This window comes from Xyrauchen texanus, chromosome 8 (genome assembly GCF_025860055.1).
Source record: "Xyrauchen texanus isolate HMW12.3.18 chromosome 8, RBS_HiC_50CHRs, whole genome shotgun sequence".
Lineage (NCBI taxonomy): Eukaryota > Metazoa > Chordata > Actinopteri > Cypriniformes > Catostomidae > Xyrauchen > Xyrauchen texanus.
The window spans coordinates 35339398-35351788 of NC_068283.1; the positions used below are offsets into that span (position 1 = coordinate 35339398).

The 12391-nt window shown below is 34.8% G+C and overlaps 1 protein-coding gene across 1 annotated transcript in view; it reads left to right on the forward strand.

Moving 5' to 3' along the window:
• Positions 1–11132: 11132 nt before the first annotated feature.
• The window catches only part of LOC127647450 (sodium channel protein type 4 subunit alpha B-like), a 57691-nt gene continuing 56432 nt past the window's right edge, over positions 11133–12391 (forward strand). Inside the window, exon 1 of the mRNA XM_052131697.1 lies at positions 11133–11258. The gene's annotated coding sequence lies outside the window, so the exon portion shown is untranslated. The remainder of the gene's footprint in view (positions 11259–12391) is intronic.

Consider the following 12391-nt stretch of genomic DNA (forward strand, 5'->3'; position numbering starts at 1 on the left):
AACCCAGAATATTCCTTTAACATGGTTTTCGAGATAATTCAATTTAATTACACTCTTCGAATACAGTTGTCACAATTCATTCTTCACCTTCAGTTAAGCACCATCTAGACTGACATGAAACACAGAACGATTTCAGAATCCAGTAAACTCTATTCATTTGTGTTTTATGCTACATCAGACAGACCTTGCTCTGTCTTTGGGAGTTTCATTGTTTTGAAAAGTGAGTTGAGGGGAATTGTGAAGGATAAACACCTTCCGTCTTGTTTTACTATGAACAACAACTGCAGCCTGTTCTTGTTTTGTTAACCCTTGGGGCCAGTCATTCGGGCGCCCGAGGCTGCCGCCCAGTAACAACAGTTTAATGAATGGAGAAACTCCACCTGTTCATTCAGCCTTCAGAAACTCTGCCCAAGACAAAAGGATTGAACTGTGGTTTTAACAAGATTTCACAACGGGTTCTTGTGGAGGCCTGTATATACAGTAAGTACATTTTAAAGACTTAATGATGTTCTCAAGACATGTGTATTTACCTTACAAGTTGGGGTGAGTTATCACATTTCTTTTAGTGCAATTTTGTAACATTTTCATAATTTCAAAAATTCATATCCAAGACAAGACAATGGTTTAACATTTTTGTATGTTAGTTTGACATGTTTTCATACAGTAAGTGTATACAATGTTGGCTATAATATGCTGTTTAATGGGAGGTTTTCATTGTGACAGCTTACCCTATAGTGTCCACATATATATATAAATAAACCTACCAGGTGAGAACTACTCACTGAAGTAAAAAGTGTGACAACTTGCACTGGTGTCCCCTACACAGATCAAAATCAAACCCAAGTTAGTAAGACCAGTAACCACTTTCTGACCAGCAACTGATACACTGTCTTCTGTTATTAATGGACTTTTCAATTTTCAATCTAGTGTAGTTTTCCCCTCAACACTCTGGCAGTCACATCGACACTGGTGCAAATCCCAGATACCGGTCAAGAATCATGCAATCATCAGCAAGACCGGTTTATTCTCCTATCACTCATCCAGTATCTGTCGACATCCAGAGAGTCTGGTGGATCCAAAACAATAGATGTGACAAGGGATCTCCTCCTGTTGCTGTGATTTCCTCTGCTCTATCTAGAAGGTCTTCCTCTGGCGAAGTACCTCTCCCAGACCAAGAGATGCATGGCTGTTGGGAGTGTCTGGTTTCACGTTGTTAAGCCTATGAAATCTCACTGACAGTGTGACACTGTAGTGTTTCCAGTATGTAGGTGTGTGCATAGTTTTCAAGGTCTACTACTTCACAGTGCGTAACGTTGAGACCCTTATAATAGAAGTCGTTTTAATTTGCACTCAATTTGGTCTCTCAATAAAATATATTGTCTGATGGAATAATGCATGCAGCTAGAGAAATTATGTGATAAGTGATTTACATAATCTGCAGCTCTCTATAGTTATAGTTTCCTTGAGTTTTCAAGTTTATGTCTCATCTTGTCAAGTTATGTCTCAAACAACAATAGAATAGTACTTCTCAACAGCTATCCTCAATAAACCTTTTGAAAGTCAAGTTGGTTTTATTTGTATAATGCTTTTTGGAATACAGTAGCCTCCATACTTTCAAAAGCAGCTAATACCTTAATCCCACCATGGTGAGCAAGCCAAAGAGAAAGCGGCAAGGAAAAACTTATCGTTTTTTAATTATAGTCTTACAATAAGTAGATAATTAATGTTGTGCTCCACATGAGGGCAGTATTAGCAACTGATGGAGCATCAAAAAGGCAGGGACTAAAAATGATTCAAGGAACGAAAACAAACAAACTTTTTGTTGTAGAACAAAAACAAAAATGAGAATTAAGGGATTTTCAGTTGTTCTGGAGTGAAAACTTTATTTTGAAATACTGGTAACTGATTATAACAAGCTAATTTAGGTCTGAAAACTTTTTTTTTTATTAAAACCAAAGGCCAAATGATTTATCACAGTAAAGTTTTGGAAAATTAATTTGTTGCCTGAAATTTTTTAAAATGTGCTTTGATCCTGAAGGAAACTGCTCCATCACATCTTTTTGCCTAATTGCCTTTTGTGGTTGTCACATTCTGTGAATAAAGACCTTTTTTATTTCATTTTCTATTGTACTTTTAACACATTACAAGGCATCACAACTCATGACATAAGACTATGACAAGCACATAAAAATACACACACACACACACACACACACACACACACACACACACACACACACACACACACACACACACACACACACACACACACACACACACACATGTAGTGTTTCCATGTTTTATGGGGACTTTCCATAGACATAATGGTTTTTATACTGTACAAACTTTATATTCTATCCCCTAAACCTAACCCTACCCCTAAACCTAACCCTCACAGAAAAATTTCTGAAGTTTTACAATTTCAAAAAACATAATTTAGTATGATTTATAAGCTGTTTTCCTCACGGGGACCGACAAAATGTCCCCACAAGGTCAAAAATTTCGGGTTTTACTATCCTTATGGGGACATTTGGTCCCCACAAAGTGATAAATACACGCTCACACACACACACAGACACACACACACACATATGTTGTGTTTCCATGTTTTATGGGGACTTTCCATAGACATAATGGTTTTTATACTGTACAAACTTTATATTCTATCCCCTAAACCTAACCCTACCCCTAAACCTAACCCTCACAGAAAACATTCTGCATTTTTACATTTTCAAAAAACATAATTTAGTATGATTTATAAGCTGTTTTCCTCATGGGGACCGACAAAATGTCCCCACAAGGTCAAACATTTCGGGTTTTACTATCCTTATGGGGACATTTGGTCCCCACAAAGTGATAAATACACGCTCACACACACACACACACACACACACACACACACACACACACACACACACACACACACACACACACACACACACACACACAATGAAAGAATATACAAATAAAAACATGAATAAAAAACAACAATTCATATTCAAAATTGTAGTTGTTACAAACAGACAGACAAAGGCAGTGTGAGGAATTATTTTAAAGCACATAGTTGCATATTGTGTTCTGTTTATGAAGCATCTTTGGAAGTAGGAAGGAAGGCAAAGATCTCTAAAGTCAGAGGTCTCAGTTCTCTAAGTATTTTAAAAAAAGGGCTCCAGGAGTTGCAGCTATTTTTTCTGCTAGTAATTATATATTTGCTTTACAGTGGGTTTATGTTGACATAGTTTTTGATAAAGAGGTAGGATATGGCAAGAGAATATATTAAAATCAATTTTGTCTTCTATTAACTATGACCTTTTTATCTGGATGTACTGAAAGTAAGAGATAACAGGGATGTTGTATGTGCTCTGTATCTGGTCAAATGTCATGAGCAGGACATTTAAAAAAAAAAACGTCAGGACATTTAAAAAAATTGTTTGAACAGTATGAATGAAGATCTTTTTAACAATGTATTTGTATGTATAATTACTATATATAAATGCAGGGCTAATTCAGATACAAGGAAAATATTATTAGAGGTAAAAAGTACATTTCTCTGTTGTTTATTGTTAGATATGATTTAATACATATTTGATGCTGCCGGGTACTTTTAAATTAAAATGGTACTTTCCTGTTAATTAACGGTATGCTTGTTATGATTTCTATGCTGATAAATTCACAACACCGGAAAACATTTAACTGCTTTTTTTTTGTTGCTTATTTGGTGAGGCAAGTGGCTTATTTTGGTCTTGTTTTTCCAAACCAGGGCTGCGTTTGCCAAAAACATTGCAAGCTTAAGTTGATTGTCGAGTAGAGACCATTGGCACCAATAGTTTCTATGATCTACTTAGGCTTATGATGCTCTTGAGAAACACAGCCCAGGTTGCTTATTTCTATTTGTGAGATCTGGCAAAACTTCAAATGAGATTTCACCCACCCCTTAGCGCAGAGTACTGTAATTTTAAACAGAACATTATTAACCGTTGTTTTATTTACTTCTAACCAGTAACGTTTTGAAAAGGAGGCTGCGGAACTTCTGAACCAGCAATTAAAAATACAGTTTTTGCTCAGAACAAACCGAAATTGTTTTTAGTCCCTGCTGAAAAGTTCTTCAAGATAAATCACAGAATTAAAGGTGAACGCTGCATTTGCACAATTTACAATAAGTAATATCTGAGACTAGAAATCAGCAAGATAATTTCTATACAGTGGTAATTCAATGTGAATGTGTGTTACAAAGGCACAATAAAGAAAAAAAAACAACTGGCAAAATATTATTTTATATTTTGAGATTCAGTTAATTTAAATTACTTCAAAGAATGAATTAATAATGAAAAGTATTAAAACAAAATGAATTGGAATTTAAAAATGAAGTTAAAAATAAACAAATAATCAGATTAGACTTGAGTATAGCAACATTTAGGACACATCTTCTGGTACCAGCTGTGGGTGGCAAAGTAGTTAAACACTGTCTATCCATGTGTGGAATGAACCCCAGGTATTACCAGCTGAATTCATGACCACAAAAGTCTGTTTATGTTTATAATCTACAAGCATATCCACAATGCATTTTGGTCCTAGACATTGAGTGGTTTATAAATAAGTAGTAGCACTTTAAAATCAATTCTAAACAGTATGTGAGTACATGCAAGTAGAGATCTGAGGGCCGAGGTCATTTGTTTGGTTCTGATCCACCCTGCTGGTAATGATTGCATAAAGTAGTTTCTCTCTTGCCTGGATACAAAGCATGTAATTATTATTATATTTTTGAGTAAAAATAATAATAATAATAATAATAATAATAGGCTTGTTTTTATATATAAAACTAAGGTCTAAATCCAAAATAACATCAAGATCCTGCCTTGATTTTTCATCTTTAGACCTCGGGAGTCAAGGTAAGCATTCATTTTGAGTATTTCCTCTTTACAGCCAAATTCAACCTCTACTTTGTCTTTTATGTTTTTATTGAAGGATGTTACAGCACATCCAACTGTTGTTTTCATTAATACACTGGCTTAGAGAGTCTATGGGGTGGTAGTCGCTTGGCGATAGAGCTATGTAGATCTATTTGATCAGTTGTTTACAATTGTGAGAATATGTGCATTATTTCACCTATTTGCAGGAGGTAAAGGTGGGGAATCCACATATCATGGCGGTCCACACAGATGCATAGTTGCCACTAGGAGCCCCTTTACTTTTATGATCTGAATCAGCTGAGGACCATTTAGAGCAACCCGGTCTCATGAAGATTCGTACATATTTTACAAGTTGGCTATTTCGTATGATTTCGTACGAGTTTGTTTGTTTAAATTTGTCAGATTTCATCACATGTAAATGCCCAGATGTCTAATGTGGAAGTAACAGAGAGTTTCCTACAATAGGTGTTAAGGACATGCTTATTAATATTATGCCCTTACCCAAACCTCTTATCTAAACTTAACCAATCAGTAGAGTATATAAACATGATAGGAAGCTGTAGTGTGTGACAGAAGCAAGTCATTGTTGCATATTAGATGGAAACGATGCCCAGCGACGTCAATGGCTGTAGTGAAAGTCATAGGAATTCATAGGAGAGCCGTCGCATGATATCGAATTAGCCAAATTAAGAAAAGTCGTATGAATCCTTACGATTTCACCATGAGAATATGTAGCTTAGAGAGTCCTACCTAGTTTTCCAGTCTGTCTATAGGAGAATATTGTAGTCGACATTGTTAAAGGCGACACTAAATGTCAATATTTGGGCATAAATCATTAAGCTGTCTTTATTGGGGCTTCTTGGTGCCAGACTGGAAATGGTTTAAGTAGTTGTTTGAATTTAGAAATAAGAAGGATGAATGATCCAAAGTGAGTTATATGTGTTTATGATGTATTACTACAAATGACCAGCAGGTAGAGTTGTTGTACTGCCAGTGTGAGATACAATGATATCTATTGAGAGGTTCTTTCTGGGAAGGGATTTCAAGCTCACAACTGTCAGTCATATCTCACAAGTAATGTCAGAACATAAACATTTAAAGTATTATTCCAATCTAATAAATGCTCTGTTTTCATCTCGAAATACTCAGGAAACATGACTTCACAGAAAACATTGAACGTTCTAAACCATATCAAAATGTGCTGTGAAGATTTATGTCTATAGCAGAGTTGCCACTTGGCACAAAGGAGAACGCTTTTCCACAACAAAAGACAAATGCGATGTTGCTTGTGCAGCATCCAGACATCAGTGAGTCCAGTAGGCCTATTACATGCATTGGCAACTATCGCAAACCAGTAGACATGAATAACACGCTTTCAAAAAGTAATATTGATAACCTTTAAACGGGGGCTCATAACCACCCGTCAAATTCAGTGCGTGCGTAAGCGCATTCCCATTTGGTGAAGACGCACGCTTCTCTCCTTATTCATCCCCACAGGCTGCTTTTAGAATGAAGAAGCAATGTGACAATGAGCCAGAGTGCGGTTGGTCTAAATATAAGCACGGATGTGATTTAATACAACAGTTCAACAAACAAGTAAATACATTTTAATAAGACAATAAAATGGCCAGTTTGTGCATTTTTTCTTCACCAGCGTAAAACGTTCAAAAAGAGGTAAAAGTATCAAACCCAAGACTTGAAGACTGGGTGCTTTTATTGAGTCTATGACTAAATGACTCACTAGTAACATAAAATATGTTAATAATTTGTTGCCACCTACAAGTGTGGAAATGGTCATGTATATTTGAATGTATAATGTTACAATTTATATTTAAGGGCGTAACCATAATTTTCTTGAACGCAGAAGTGTTTTGCCATTCATAATGGAAGCCTGTTTTGGTTTTCCAACCTCCAGTGTTTTTACTCGCATCCGCGGATAATGTGATGTTAGCGCAGTTTCCAAACCTTTTTTCTGCCATGGCACACGTTTTACGACTAATAAATTCTCCGGCACACCACTATCCCACATAGGCTAACCGTCATTAATATTTTTCCTTTTCAAGAACTTGTCCATGTTTTCTGTCTGTCTTAGTTGCATGTTTACTTGTAATGTTTAAACAAAAAAATAAAATAAATAAAAACAAATCACATAGGTAACCTTCGCAGTGTGAGGTCACAGGTGGTAAGAGTGCTGAATGGGGAATGAAAAAACAACAAATTTGCTTCTTTTCTAATTTGTTGATTTGTTCTTGCAATGCCACAACAAATTACAGGGATGCAAACTCATGAGGGGTGAAACAGGTAAGACAATCACTGGTCCCCAAACATTTGTCTGGCGATATTTTATTTAATAAATAAGCTAAAAGCACCAATTCCAGCTATTTTATTGATTCAAGTTTATTCAAGATTAGAATTGTGCAGAATTAGCAGCAAAATAAAGAGTAATTTGGTGAGGCTTTCTTCTGTTTCACAAATTTGTTCAATTTTATTAACTGATTAGTTCAGTGACCCCTTAAGAATGTCACTAGGTGGCAACAAATGAGCATCTTATGTGCTATGTGTGAGTCAGTGAATCATTTTGAGTCCTTCATGACCGAAATCTACCAAGAGACTTTATAGTGTTTAAGCATTAAAAAAAACAAAGCAGATCTATGGTCTTCCTTCAGTCTGAGCATTATTTTTCTTCCAAAAAGACAACAATAATAATCTAATATAGTGTTTCAATAACGTCCTTACCTTCTCCTTTATTAAAACTTGCAAAACTACAAATCTACTGACTTCAGTAGAAGAATTATAAACACAAAGCAGATCTACTGTATCATTTTCCTACAGTAGCCTCTTTAAACAGCTGAGCATGGCTTTTATCAGAAAAGACCACAATAATAGACAAATAATAATAATTTTGAGTTTGAATAATGTTCTCTCGTCATTGTAAAGCGCATTTCTCATGAGTTGTGTCGAGGCGTCAATGCTCTGTTCAACGCCAGCGTCAAGCGCTGCAACGCCCTCCACATAACAAGATTTGCAGAAAGCGCCACAGAGGGACGATTTTATGAGCTTGCCATGTAAAAAAGCGGTAGATGTGCACAAGAAACATAACACTTAAAATGGCATACATAGGCCTACTCTATCTATCTATCTATCTATCTATCTATCTATCTATCTATCTATCTATCTATCTATCTATCTATCTATCTATCTATCTATCTATCTATCTATCTATCTATCTGTCTGTCTGTCTGTCTGTCTGTCTGTCTGTCTGTCTGTCTGTCTGTCTGTCTGTCTATCTATCTGTCTATCTGTCTGTCTGTCTGTCTGTCTGTCTGTCTGTCTGTCTGTTTGTCTGTCTGTCTGTCTATCTATCTATCTATCTGTCTGTCTGTCTGTCTATCTATCTGTCTATCTATCTGTCTATGTCTACAGTACGTATGTATGGTCATGCTACAGAAGTGGTGCAAATTTAGGGTTGTATGAGTTTTTAATTTTTTAATAATTTAAATTCATGACATTTATAAATTCACTGTGGGTATACTGAAATCTATTTATTTAAATACATTTTTACACTTATTCCTAATTTTAGACAGCGTCCCTATTTTCGTCAATACCAAAACATAAATAGAAAACCACTAAGTATTCTTCATTTTTGTTGTTTCAACATAAAATAATATTTTTTTTTGTGCCCATATTAACCTTTAAGTATTTTCAGAATTATTTTTTTTTATTCCCTATGATACTTTACTTTATGCAACTAATCAATAAAAATCAATCCTTTTTCTTTGCTAAATGTTAAATATTGAAGATATCATGTTGAAATTCATAGAATAATAATATGAAACATCCTGGCTACCATAATAAAGAAGAAGAAGAAAAAAAAAAACATTATCATGGTACAACATAAATGTCTTTCTTTTTTGGAAAAAACAAAACAAAAAACAAACTGTGTTTCAGTTGTGATTTTGATGTTTTGGTAGTGACCTTATTTGCATGGAACACCCTTTACTTATTTGATTTACACATCAAATGACTTTATGACACTTTTAGTAAGTATGTTCAAGTATGTTCAGGTTTCAGGTTTGTTGTGGTCTGGTGTATGTTCACCTTCACTTAATGTAGTTGTTTCCCTGCAGAAGGTCTCTTTCTATGCTTCCTTCCATGCCCTATGCTGTTTTTGACTTGCGCTTCATCTTGCACAAATGTAAGTCTTTACCCCCACCCATGTCAACAACTTTGGGGGGGGTGTAGAAGCGGGTTTAGCCCAGGGTGCCAAACAAGCTAGAACCGATACTGACTGCATGTTTTTTGTTTTTGGCACCATTCAGAGTAAATTCTAGAGATTATTGTGTGTGAAAATCCCAAAAGATCAGCAGTTACAGAAATACTCAAACCAGCCCGTCTGGCACCAACAATCATGCCATGGTCCATGGCTTGTTCGGTAATGACACATTTTTTTTTTTTTATTCTTTCAGGTTTGACAATTCAAGCTAATCTCCCACAGTAAGAAAGTCACAAAACATTTTGTGTTATATAAGACTAACAACAAGTTTATAATGACACTTTTTAAAAACACATCCAGGTTTTCTGACTTTACAACACTATTATTTCAAAATGTTAAAATAAATCTACTTAACACATGGTCCAGGGAGAGGAAATTTCTTAATTTGTCTTCCTGGTCAAATGGTTTGTGGTGTGGCCAAGTTTTGCTTTAGTCCAGAGACACTTTTTTCATTGTTCCAGTACTGACAAAAAAAAAAAAAAAAAAAAATGTTTCACTCTAAATAAAAAACCATTTTTTTTTAAGGCAGAAAAACTAAATTTCAGTAAGACGAGACAAGGTACATTAGGATGAAGAGTTAACAGTTTTTCTTAATCACTTTGGCTCATTTTTTTAAACAGTTTTATCATTCTCTAAACTGTAAGTGCAATTGTTTTATGGGACAGCACAACTTTTTTCATCATGTGAGCGTGATGTTTTTTCACCATGGCAGTCTGTTTTTTATATACAAATTTCATTATTGTTCTACGTTTTTGTTGACACTGACTGCTTACTGTACTATACAAAAATGTCAGTTTTGTCTAGCTGAATGCTATTATGTATCACACTGATTTTAACAGTAGGTAAAAGTCTACTGGGAAAAGTCAATACTGTAAAATACTGTAGTAAACACAGAAAGGATACACATTTGTATGTATACAGTACATTTATTTTTGTAGCAATGTTACATGTAAACAGAAAATTCACATTTGGATGTCCATTTTTACACATTTCTTACATGTAAAGTCATATATAGGGAACAGAAAATTGCCACAAAATGACATCCATGCAACAAAAAAAGAAGAAGAAAAAAAAAAGACAACAATGAATAAACATGCTATGTCATACATGTCATAGATATTTATGGAATATACATGTATGACTAACAGATTTTGATAATTGAATGTATCATTTTGCATGTGATGGCTCACACAATTAAAGAATGTTTAGCAGTTATATATATTTATTTGACCCATATAGGGGAAGATGGGGGAAAATGCCCCCCTGGATAAGATGACAGTATATAATTCAAAGAATAAGTTTACTTTTAAGATAAATCTTTTTGACTGGGATTCTGTTATTTTATTTGCCTGTCATTGTTTAGTTATTCAATTATTCAACTAAATTGTGAAAATAAACAATTACATAAAATATTAGATTTTATATTTTACTTATTTCAAAAATACATTACTAAGAATTATACCGGTTGAATGTTATACCCATGTTGGATGATGCAAAAAGTAACATCTTCTACGTAACATATGTATATACATATACATATACATACATACACATACATACACACACATACATACATACATACACACACATACACACACACATATATACACATGTGTCATGGTGTTGTTGCAATCGTTTGACACAGAAACAATTGCTTTTACATTTTCAAAATAATTTCATGTACAACTACACGAACTGCCTTGCTATTGAAGTTCTTCTCTATTATTGCTCTTTTAAGCATGTTTAGGTAGCCTATATTTAATGCGACTGCGTTATCCGTGAACATTACCACCATGTTTAAAATCTTTCACGGCTCAAGTTTTCATAACCCGATTTATTATTATTTTTGCGAGAGTTGGGAGAAGTTGGCAGAGTGTCACAAGTTTAAGGCGAAGTGATGATTCTATTCCTACCTGAGAGGATTCTCAGGTTTCATTCAAGACACCCGTCCGTAAGCGACAGCTGTCCCGGAGCCTGGACTTCCTCCCACACGAGAAAACGTTTCGGCTTGGTTTGAACGATCACTAACCTTCGAACCTGGGATAAAAGGAAAATTATATTTCTTGCTGAGCAAGGTAAATAAATAAATACACATTGTCGGTAGTGGCTTTTCCTGCCATGTTGGAAAGTGCTTTTGAAATTGTTAGTCTTTAACAACTTGCCAGTAGTCTTTGAACTTCATTTAATCTTAAGTTGCAATCTGCCTTAAGAGACAACAAGATGACTAGTTGAAAAATGATTTCAAAATATCCTATTTGTTCATAACGTGTGGCTACTTATATGATACTGCTACATGTTTGCATGTTGATATTGATAACACCTGTAGGAGATTTTATGAAAGTCAAAATAAGACCTTAGTCTTGCCACTTGTTTGATATTTATTTTATGATCTGTGGTTGTGATTACTGGATTAGTCTAACAAAGATCATATTGATGACAAGTGTGTCCATTTGTTGCGCACATTTTCTTTGTTGTCATAATGCCCTTTAAATTATTATTTGTTTTTATATAATTTTATTTAATCAATTTTATTGTGACTAATTCCAGAAAAAATACCACTCATAATAATTTTCATATAGTCAGTGATTGTATTTGTAAATTAAAAAAAATATATCGTCTCTCTCTATACTGTTTTTTTAACCCTGTCTTGCAAATACAGTTTCCCTTTGATCTTAAAGATGCTCTTAATAAGATACTCCTGTTGTACAAATGCCATGCTGCACTTAGTTTTGCATTTGCTTTTACACTCAAGCTCTTTAACAATAGCACACTTATATCCTGAAATAAGGCTTTAAGAGTTTAGCTTAATTTAAACATCTTTCTCAAGACTTAATCTGGCCCTTGGTTTTCAAACACTGGATGCATCACCACAATTTCATTTGCAGGTGCACCTATAGTGAAAAACTATATCTATCTAGTTATTATGAATAACTAAAACTATAGTGATGTGTCCGATGCTTGCAGGTGCACTGTGTTATTTAACTGAGACAAACACTTGGTGGGCATAAGTGTGTGTGCTCTGGGATGGTCATACCTTGGACCAAATGATATTGTATTTTAACTGAAGTATTGAGCACACTCACTTGAGATAAGAGGGAATAGTAACTTGGGCTAGTTGCACAGTCAGCCAGATGACATTCCATCAAGCTCATCGTGGTCTGATTCCTTCAGTTGTATCAGACAGAGACTAAAGAGGAATGCACAGAGG